This window comes from Cryptomeria japonica, chromosome 11 (assembly GCF_030272615.1).
Source record: "Cryptomeria japonica chromosome 11, Sugi_1.0, whole genome shotgun sequence".
NCBI classification, from domain to species: Eukaryota; Viridiplantae; Streptophyta; class Pinopsida; order Cupressales; family Cupressaceae; genus Cryptomeria; species Cryptomeria japonica.
In genome coordinates, this window is record NC_081415.1 from 69,762,180 (window position 1) to 69,772,705 (window position 10,526).

A 10,526-nucleotide genomic window follows, 5' to 3' on the forward strand; every position below is an offset into this window, starting at 1 on the left:
CGAAGAAGTTGGATTGAATGAAGGAAGAGGATTAATTGAAGAAGGAGGATTGCCCCCATGACTAGTAATCACAGGAGGAATGTCTTGTATAGAAGTAGCCATTATGTTTGATGTAAAGGTAGGTATACTAGCAATAGGAGTGGTCAAAGGAATAGAATGATTGACTTGTGTAGGAGGTTGTGTATAACCTAAATATTCAGCACAACTCTTCATAGGCATCACATTCGAATCCACAATGTGTGCAATACCACACAAAACATCAATTCCATTCTTATCACTTTGAAGCATGCGTTTTAGACCCTCAATTAAAGGAAGAGCTTGACTATCGGGATACTCATGAGACATCCATTGGTGAAAATCGTCAAATTGGTTATCCAATTTCGAAATTTGTTCAACGGAAATTTCATGGAGAGCTTCTTCATCATTCGGAGGATTAGAGGAATTACCCATGTCCTCGTCAAAAAGGCTACTCAAATTAGGTTCCATCTCCTCGGTAGTTAAACCTTGGAAGGACTTAATTCTACGGCTTCGTCTAACGGGAATAGTGTAAGTAGGGCTTACTTTTGTAAAACTCATGCACTAGAGAGAAAGAGAAAATTTTGAATTTAGAGGTAGCAATTTTCAGTAAAAACAACCAATCTTCCAGATTTAAGCTATTAAATGCAATCACAATAGTCTCCCGAAATTTCGGAAAAAATGTCCGGGACCGTGGCACTCGGAGTGCAACACGGTCCTTGCAACTTTTTTCGAAATTTGCAGGGATAAAAGGTATGATGATTTTAGAGCTAATCTGAAAAAATTGAGGGATTTTACGATCTGTAGATAGGCCAAATTAAAGTTGCAATCTCAAAATTGAACCTTATCAAGATTGTCGAAAAATGCAAAATTTTGAATTTTGAAAAAGAGAGGGAAACTGAAATTTTGAATTTTATGATTTTAGAGGGAATGTTAAAAGCAGTGCAAGTTTTGAAATTTAAAAATTGATTCAATTTCACGCAAAATTCAATTTTGAAAGCAGAAATCAAGGTTGTTGTAATTAAGCACTTAATTTCAAAAGTCACAAATTGCAAGAATTTGAATAAAGCACTGAAATTTTGAATGAATGCAAACACAATTTTCAGATTTAGGACAGTAAGAACACAATTTTGACACAAAATTTCAATTTCCACAATTTTTGAATGATTAGGAGCCTTAAACCAAGCAATCACAAGACCAACTTTGACTGTAATTTTGAAAGTGTTATAATTGACAAAATCAGCCAAAATTCTGGATTTTAGCAGGAAAATACAGCAAGATCTCGCTCCCGAAATTTTGGAAAAAATGTCGGGGACGATGGCGCTCGGAGTGCAACACTGTCCTCGCAACTTTTTTCCAAATTTTCAGGGATGAAAGATATTGTGATTTTATTATAGAATCCAAAGTTACAGCTGATTTGGAGATGTTTTGATCGGTCAAATTGTCAGACAAAGGTTGAATTAAGAGGGTTTCAAAAATTAGGGTTTTGACATTTAACCACTTAATTTTCAAAAATAAAGTACAGATATGAATTGATAATTTATAATAGAAAAGCAGATCTGAAGCAAGCATTAATAATTAAACATTTCGCAAGTTCAATGTTCAAAAAGAAAATTTAGGGTTTTTATGCAATCACCTCTAAAATTTTGCAAAAGATCAAACATGGAAATGTAATCAAGGAATCAATTTTCAGATCTAAGCATGAAAAATCAGAAAGGATGTTCACGTCGGGTTCACCAAAATGTAAAGCAGAAAATCACGGTCGAACCCTAGTTGGTCTCCCCTCTTCTAACTCCGAGGAGAGAGAAGGGAGGTTCGCTAGGATTCGATGGGTTTTCACTTAGGGGGAAGACTTTACATTCAAAAGAGGGGTTGAAACTCATAAGATTCAATCCCACACAATGTAAGATTGGATGCTAAATGAATTTCAAGGGTTTGGAAAGCAAAGCTACCCTCTTTTGTAAAGAATGTTGATTAAGGAAATTAAGCTAAGAATGCATAGAAAGTCATAAAGATTCGCTTATAAACTGAGTTTGGGTTATAGGATGAAGCTGCGGACCTGGAATTAGCAGTAGAATGTTGATACGGCGCTGTCCTGCAAATTTGAGAAAAAGTTGTCGGGACGATGGCGCCCGGCGCCACGGTCCTCCGAAAAATCCGCGAAACGAAGTGGGATCGGTTCGTCTCTGCACAAGGATTCCAAATCTTCAATCTCAGCCGCATACCTGCAACCTACACACAGAAAAACGAAGACGATGGGGGGTTAGGGATTAGGGGTTTGCCTTTAGGTCAAACCCCGGTTTTGGAATTAACCAAGAAATGAGCAAGAGCTGTAAATGTAAATGACTGTAATGTAAAACAAGTACTAATACCTTGTTCTAAGGATGTTTGTATCCTTATGTGCGAAGGTTTAGATGTTGTATGTTGTAGTATGTAGCATGTAATAAGTGATCTCCTCTTCAATGGTTGAATCCTTGACTTGAATGCAACACTTAGCCTTGAATGGAGACTTGGAATGATCAATTGCTTGAAGGAATGCTTGAATGCTTGAATGCTTGAGTATAGTTTCCACGCTTGTACACATATGTCCTTCTTACCCCCAAAATGAGAGAAGAAAATGTAGTTTATATACTTGTCAATTAGGGCTGATAGACTGATTTTCCCGACCTTAGGCCGACCAGGGAAGTATATTTCCAAATTGCAATCAAAAAGACCCGATATCACTTAGGAAACCCGGCCCAAAATAGGACCCAGGGACCAGGGCGCTGGGCGCTCTGGTCCCACCTCCGGGACAGCGGGGTGCAAGGAGGTTCAGGCCAATGGTGCTTGAAAAATGCAGTTTTCAGTGTCGTGAGCAAGTTTTGGGGTCTCCATTCAGGTTGCGTGTTGCGTCGCCATCGTGAAGACCGAAATGCAGTCAAAATTGCAAGTGTCGCAATTTTAGGACGCTACAGAGCGTACGCCTATACTCCCGCTAAAGTGGGGGCTAAATGTAGTGTCCTAAAATTGTTACACTTGCAATTTCGACTGCATTTCAGTCTTCACGATGGCGATGCAACACGAAACCTGAATGGAGACCCCGAAACTTGTCCACGACATCAAAAACTGCATTTTTCCAGCACCCTGCCTGATCCCTCCTTGCACCTTGCTGTCCCGGGAGGTGGGACCAGAGCGCCCAGCGCCCTGGTCCCCCAAGACCATGGCGCCCAGCGCCCTGGTCCCTGGCCCTATTTTGGGCCCGATTTCCTATGGGACCTCGGGCCTTTATGTTTGCAATTTGGAAAATACTTTTTCCTGGTCGGCCTAAGGTCGGGAAAATCAGTCTATCAACCCTAATTGGCAAGTATATAAACGACATTTTCCTCTCACATTTGAAAAGATGGAAAAAAGGCATGGAAATGATATTCAAGTACTCAAACATTCAAGCATTCAAGCATTCAAGCATTCCTTCAAGTAATTGATCATTCCAAGTCTCCATTCAAGGCTAAGTGTTGCATTCAAGACAAGGATTCAACCATTGAAGAGGAGATCACATACAACATAAAACAAACAACAACATCTATACCTTTGCACATAAGGATACAAACATCCTTACAACAAGGTACTAGTACTTGTTTTACATTACAATCATTTACATTTATAGCATTTCTCATTTCTTGGTTAATTCCAAAACCGGGGTTTGACCTAAGGGAAAACCCCTAATCCCTAACCCCCCAATCGTCTTCACTTTTCTGTGTAGGTTGCAGGTACGCGGCTGAAATTGAAGATCTGGAATCCTTGTGTAGAGACGAACAGATCCCCCTTCGTTTCGCGGATTTTTCGGAGGACCGTGTGCACGCCGGGCGCCATCGTCCCGTCAACTTTTGCTCAAATTTGCAGGACAGCGCCGTCTCGACATTTTACTGCTAATTCCAGGTCCGCAGCTTCATCCTATATCCCTATCTCAATTTATAAGCGAATCTTTCTCACTTTCTATGCATTCCTAGCTTAGTCATTCTATCCACATTCTTTACAAAAGAGGGTAGCCTTGCTGTCTTAACCCTTGAAACACATTTAGAATCCAATCTTGCATTATGTGGGATTGGATCTTGTGGGTTTCAACCCCTCTTTTGAATGTAAAGTCTCTCCTAAGTGAAAACCGTCAACCCTAGTAACCTCCCTTTTCTCTCCTTGGAGTTGGAAGAGGGGAGAGCAACTAGGGTTCGATTATTTTCCGCTTTACAGTTTTATAATCTAGTTTTGGATTGAGAACACTCTCAAATTGATGCCTATCTAGAGCTATAGTGTAAAACTATCGCATGCAACTATCTTTCTCTAACATTAGAAGTTCATACTTAGAGGATTATACCTTATACCTTGCAATGATATATTGAAGAAATGGTATATAGTATGTCACTGTACTTAACAATCCCTCAACACAACACATATCCCTCAATTTTTTATTTAATCCCTTACTTAAATAGAAGCAGCAAACAAGATTCATGATATACCATATATATATATATATATATATATATATATATATATATATATATATATATATATATATATATATATATATATATATATATATATATATATATATATATATAAGATTAGAAACCCTTGATTTCATTACTTAAAAGAAAAATGCATGTATTCAAGGATAAAATTACATATAACACACACATAAAGGTTTCTCATATTAGCGTCAATTTGTATAGAAACGTTGATATACAAATTGTTACATTTACATGAAAAAAAAATGCAATATTGAATAGTCATGTTACTTATTGAATATCTCCAAAAATTGCAAAAAATTCAAGTATATATGACCAAAAATAAAATTTATTTAGACATTATTGTCCTTTTTCCTTCATTACAAATTCCTTCTATAAAAAAGAGGCAAGAAATATCAGCATAGGATGTAATGATAATTTTTTGTTATAGATATGACTTTTTGGTTACAAAATATCCTTGAGAACTTGTGACTATTAAAATATAACATTTTTTGGATTAGATATCATATAATCATTACATATCATCAGGAATGTCTGAGTTTAACAATATCAAGGCACCAAAGGAGGGTGCATACACAAAAATAATACAGTTTAATGAGCACCTCCACTTATGGGAAGATGATTACAATAGTTACATCTTAATTATAATAGCAAAAAAGACCAAAATAGAGAGTTCTAAAGGACTATGAAAAAGAGATTTCAGATTCTGGTGCAAAGTTGGCTCCCAATGGAGGGATCCAAGCCACCCAGCCCATGATTCCATCCTACCATACTTCCACTCGGCCATCAAGTATGTCCTGCTTATGGGGGTGTGAGGTGTGCTCATGAAACAAGTAAGCTTCCTCTCGAGAGATCTCCATGTGTAGGTGTCTACGGTCCATTTGTCTCATGAAGGCCATGAGTGCTTGCTCAAATGTGGCCTTTCCTGGTTCATCTCTCTCCCACATGAAGCCGTAGGACAACTCTCGGATGTATACAGTGGTGGCACCTTCCTTTATCCATCTATCAAACTTTTCTAAATCTAGCTTTATTACCACAGTGACCTGCATTGAAACAGTATAAAAAATGAGTCTCCTAAGAGACTTAGTGAGGTGCCTGGTGCTATTATTAAAGACATCATCATTACAATATTTCCAAATGAGCCAAACAACTTCTAAAGATAAACAGGACCAGAAGATATTTGCAATTTTCCTACAGCCCTTAATGTAGCCAAAAACAACATTTCTGATTTCAACAAAATTAGCTTCCAGATTAAGACCAAACAAATTCCATATTTCTTTTGCAAAGTGACATTCAAAAAAGATATGTTTCACAGTTTCTGGTACTCTACATATTTTGCAGTTTAGGTAGTTACCCTCCTTATCTTTTATGGGGAGTTTATTTAACAACAGGCACCAACCAAAGAACTATTTTTTGTTTCATTTTGAGCCATCTAGAACTTACCTAACCCATCTTTCCATTCCTTTGATTCCCATTTTAGATCTCAGCATCTGTTAAGGTGAAGAAAAATGGTATTTGCCTCGGTGAGTGACGCATATATGCATTTGGCTTTAAGGGAGGGGAGAGGTGTGCCATCAACCCAGTAGAGTCACTAGTACATTTGGGTCAAGATTTCGACGGCCAATCATCGGATTTCCAACCACATTTCATAGCACTACTGACAAAAATGACCGTCGAAAACTTTGTGTCGGAAGTTCTAACTATCCTCGTGGTCGTTGCAATTTTGACATTACCCCAACCTTTTCGACAGCCACCATGCATGCTCATTCCGGGAACGAATACTGTCGCCATCTCGGGCTGTCGTCAGAATTCTGACACCAAAGTATAAAACTTCGACAGAGGAGTGTCATTGGATGTACAACATCCTTGTCAGGCGTTTCATTAGTGGTCGTCAGAATTTCGACGACGAGAGATGATGTGGGTGGAATGGAACGAGTTCTACTTTTAAAAATTGCATGAAACATTTTTAATTTATTTGATTCAGTGTTATTTGCAAAAAATGATTATCAATGATGTTTCCTTTCTCTAAGAATTGTCTAGGACCTTTCCATTAGATCATATGTAACATCGAATGACTAAATTTTTTCTTTACAATTGCTTATTTAATTTAAGTATTATCTCAGCGTGAATTAAAATTTATATCTATACGGAAGCAAAACATACAAGCTGAAGAGTCTCTTGCATGCAAATTTCCTAAAAGAAAGCAAGCAGGCATTATCTTGAATGACATGGAAACAAGCTCATCTACTGCCTAGAAGAGAGCAATTGGAGAATGGCAGAGGAAAGTGTTTAAGGGTGATAAATAGATAGATAGTATGCAATACAAACAAACAATGTCTGGAGTGTCTGATGTGACATTTCTACTTTATGTCCGGAGGGTCTAACTGGTTTTGGAGTTCCTGCGAAACCTATTGGGCCACGCTTGGAGGAAATCAATGTGTTCATGCAAGGAGCACCTTTTTTCTATTATGAGAATGATACTTTTGCACCTAGGTATATTTGGAAGTCAATATCCAAAAATTTCTATAGTGTGGAACAAGAGTTGGCGGACTCGAAGTATAATTGTCAGCTTTCAAAAGACCAAGAGGTTATGTACACAATCTCCCAATAGAAGAGCGACCACAAGAATTACCTCTCCCCCCCATGACTATTCAAGAAGCACTTCCTCAAACAAAGGACTATTGGCCTCCATGGGATCAAAGAAAAAAATTAAAGCATAGACTCTAGACGATGTGGTGGTGTCCTCCGTGAAGAACTCTACACTATAATTGAAAATTCACAAGGGAAACTGCAAGATAGTGAAGAGAAATACAATCTTGAAAAGTGGGAAGAATGGGTCTTGGTTTGGGTGGGGCCAAGTCAGGTGGCTCCTCTAGATTTTAACGAGATAGAAATCATATTAGGATTTGAAAAAGATCACACTCGTGGAACTTCGTGTGCGAGTGATCAATTGCGGTGTTTGGGTAATGCATTCCAAATAGATACAGTTGCATTCCAAATGGGTAATGTCTTGATGGCATGCAACTATATCTATTTGGAATGCAACTGTATCTATTTGGAATGCATTACCCAAACACTATAATCGATCACTCGCACACTAAGTTCCATGAGTGATCTTTTTCAAATCCTAATATGATTTCTATCTCGTCAACCTCTAGAGGAGCCACCTGACTTGGCCCCACCCAAACCAAGATCCATTCTTCCCACTTTTCAAGATTGTATTTCTCTTCAATATCTTGTAGTTTCCCTCGTGAATTTTCAATTATAGTGTAGAGTTCTTCACGGAGGACACCACCACATCGTCTAGAGTCTATGCTTTAATTTTTTTCTTTGATCCCATGGAGGCCAATAGTCCTCTGTTTGAGGAAGTGCTTCCTGAATAGTCATGTGGGGGAGAGGTCTTCTGAAAGCTGACAATTATACTTCGAGTTCGCCAACTCTTGTTCCACACTATAGAAATTTTTGGATATTGACTTCCAAATATCCCTAGGTGCAAAAGTATCATTCTCATAATAGAAAAAAGGTACTCCTTGCATGAACACATTTATTTCCTCCAAGCGTGGCCCAATAGGTTTCGCAGGAACTCCAAAACCAGTTAGACCCTCCAGACATAAATTAGAGACATCACATCAGACACTCCAGACATTGTTTGTTTGTATTGCATACTATCTATCTATTTATCACCCTTAAACACTTTCCTCTGCGATTCTCCAATTGCTCTCTTCTAGGCAGCTGATGAGCTTGTTTCCATGTCATTCAAGATAATGCCTGCTTGCTTTCTTTTAGGAAATTTTCTTGCACATGACTCTTGAACTTGTATGTTCTTCTTCCGTACAGATATAAATTTTAATTCACGCTCAGATAATAATTAAATAAAATAAGCATTTGTAATGAAAAGATTTAGTCATTCGATGTTACATATTATCTGACAGAAAGGTCCTAGACAATTCTTGGAGAAAGGAAACATCATTGATAATCATTTTTTACAAATAACACTGAATTAAATAAATTAAAAATGTTTCATGTAATTTTTAAAAGTAGAACTCGTTCAATGCTTTCGTGCACCGACGACAAAGCCGTTTGACCCACACCATTATGCATAATAGAACAAATCAATATAATAGGCTATTATAAAGAATATACAAAAATATGAAAGAACATTAAATTACCATTACAAACCCATAAACCATTAAATAGTGAAAATAGATATAAATTTGTAAATGTCTCCCTATAAACACCACAACCATAACCAAAACAAAAAAATTCTTACCCGCAAAAACTTAGCTGGTGAGTTGCAAGTTTACAACATCTCTCAAATGATCAAACCATTTCTTAATTTTGTTCTTCTGGTTAGTCAATGGATATAGTTGCATATTCAAGTTTACTATTTGAAGCCTTCTATTTCCCTATATTTGAGACATAATAAAATTCTTGTGAGTAGGAAATTGATTTAGGAGTCACATGTGAAGAATTTGGCAAAGTAAATGATGACAATCAATTTCAAATTTTATCTGTCTTGATTAAAGACTTTTATCTTGATGGCATTAAATTAAAGTTCTTTCTCTATTTTTTGGTGATCTCTAGAGTAGAGGTTGCTTTGCATCGACTTGGGATACATTTAACTTGTGTTCTATCTACGGAAATATGTATCCTAGGACGATGAAATGCAACCTTTGTTCCACCAATACCAGATAGAAGAGAAAGTACTTTAATTTAAAGCCATCACAATAAAATGCTTTCAAGACATATACTAGGTATAAAAGGAAGCCTACCCTATCATTTGAAGGGGTTTACCTACAAGTCAAGTGATCTCTTAATTACAAAATCAATTCAATTCCAAGTGAACGTGCAATCAAGCATTCATCAAGAATTGAAGGAGAAATCAAGTTAATAAAGATATTTAATAAAGATATCATCTTTTAAATTAAGAAATGGGCAGGAGATTAAGAATACAAACCTTCCATATTGCATACTTCAAGGTATATTAAAATCAGTTTAAAGTGTATTCATTTAGGGACCTTTCATAAAATATTCTCAACTTACATATCATAAAAGGATCTGCTCCACCAACACTAGATAGAAGAGAAAGTACTTTAATTTAAAGTCATCGGGATAAAATGCTTTCAAGACATATAAAATCAAGTGATCTCTTAGTTATAAAATCAATTCAATTCCAAGTGAACAGGCAATCAAGCATTGGAGGAGAATTCAAGTTGGTGCAGGTGAATTTGGAAGACAAAAGGACTCAATGAAGCCATTAAAGACTTTTGAAGGTCTTAGGAGTGAAGAGCCAATCAATTATGCACACAATGAAGCCATTAAAGACAATCACCATTAGCATAGATTGCAGGATATGCACAAGATGTGTTTGAAATGGATTTAGAAAATTCCAACCAAATGTGATTAGTGAGTATAGATGTTGTAGTGCAACTGCCCAAGTACACATGCATGCAAAATATGTAAGCTTAGATAAGGCACATGAACTATTTGACATAATGCCTCAAAGATCACCCAATATCCAATGACGGTTGGGAGAAAGAAAACATCAATTTTTTGATAATCTTAAATATTTCTTTATTCATCACTATAAATCTATTATGAATATAGTCTCAATATTGCAGAAATTTATCCTATTATGAATGCAATATTTAGGGATGTAATCTTTATATATATTTTTTAATTAGGAAAAGGTTCTAATACAATCCCCAACTAATTAATCTACAGAAAGATACCACTAAAGAAAGAAATTCAATCCTCACCACTATGGTTTTGAAGGCTTTTAAGATACTTGGATTCCTATTTTGGCCCGCTTTTCCTTGACCCTATGTTAAGATAGTAAACTAGTTTGAGAGAATCTATTGGGTGGGAAATTGTGTATGGTTGCAATTATTTTCATGCATGGAAAGTGATTTAAAGTTTGGACCAATAGAGGATAAGTATTTCTTGAACCTTTAAGGACATGTGTAGAGCACCGCATGGATGTTTCTCCATTATTGAACTCTTTGAATATGT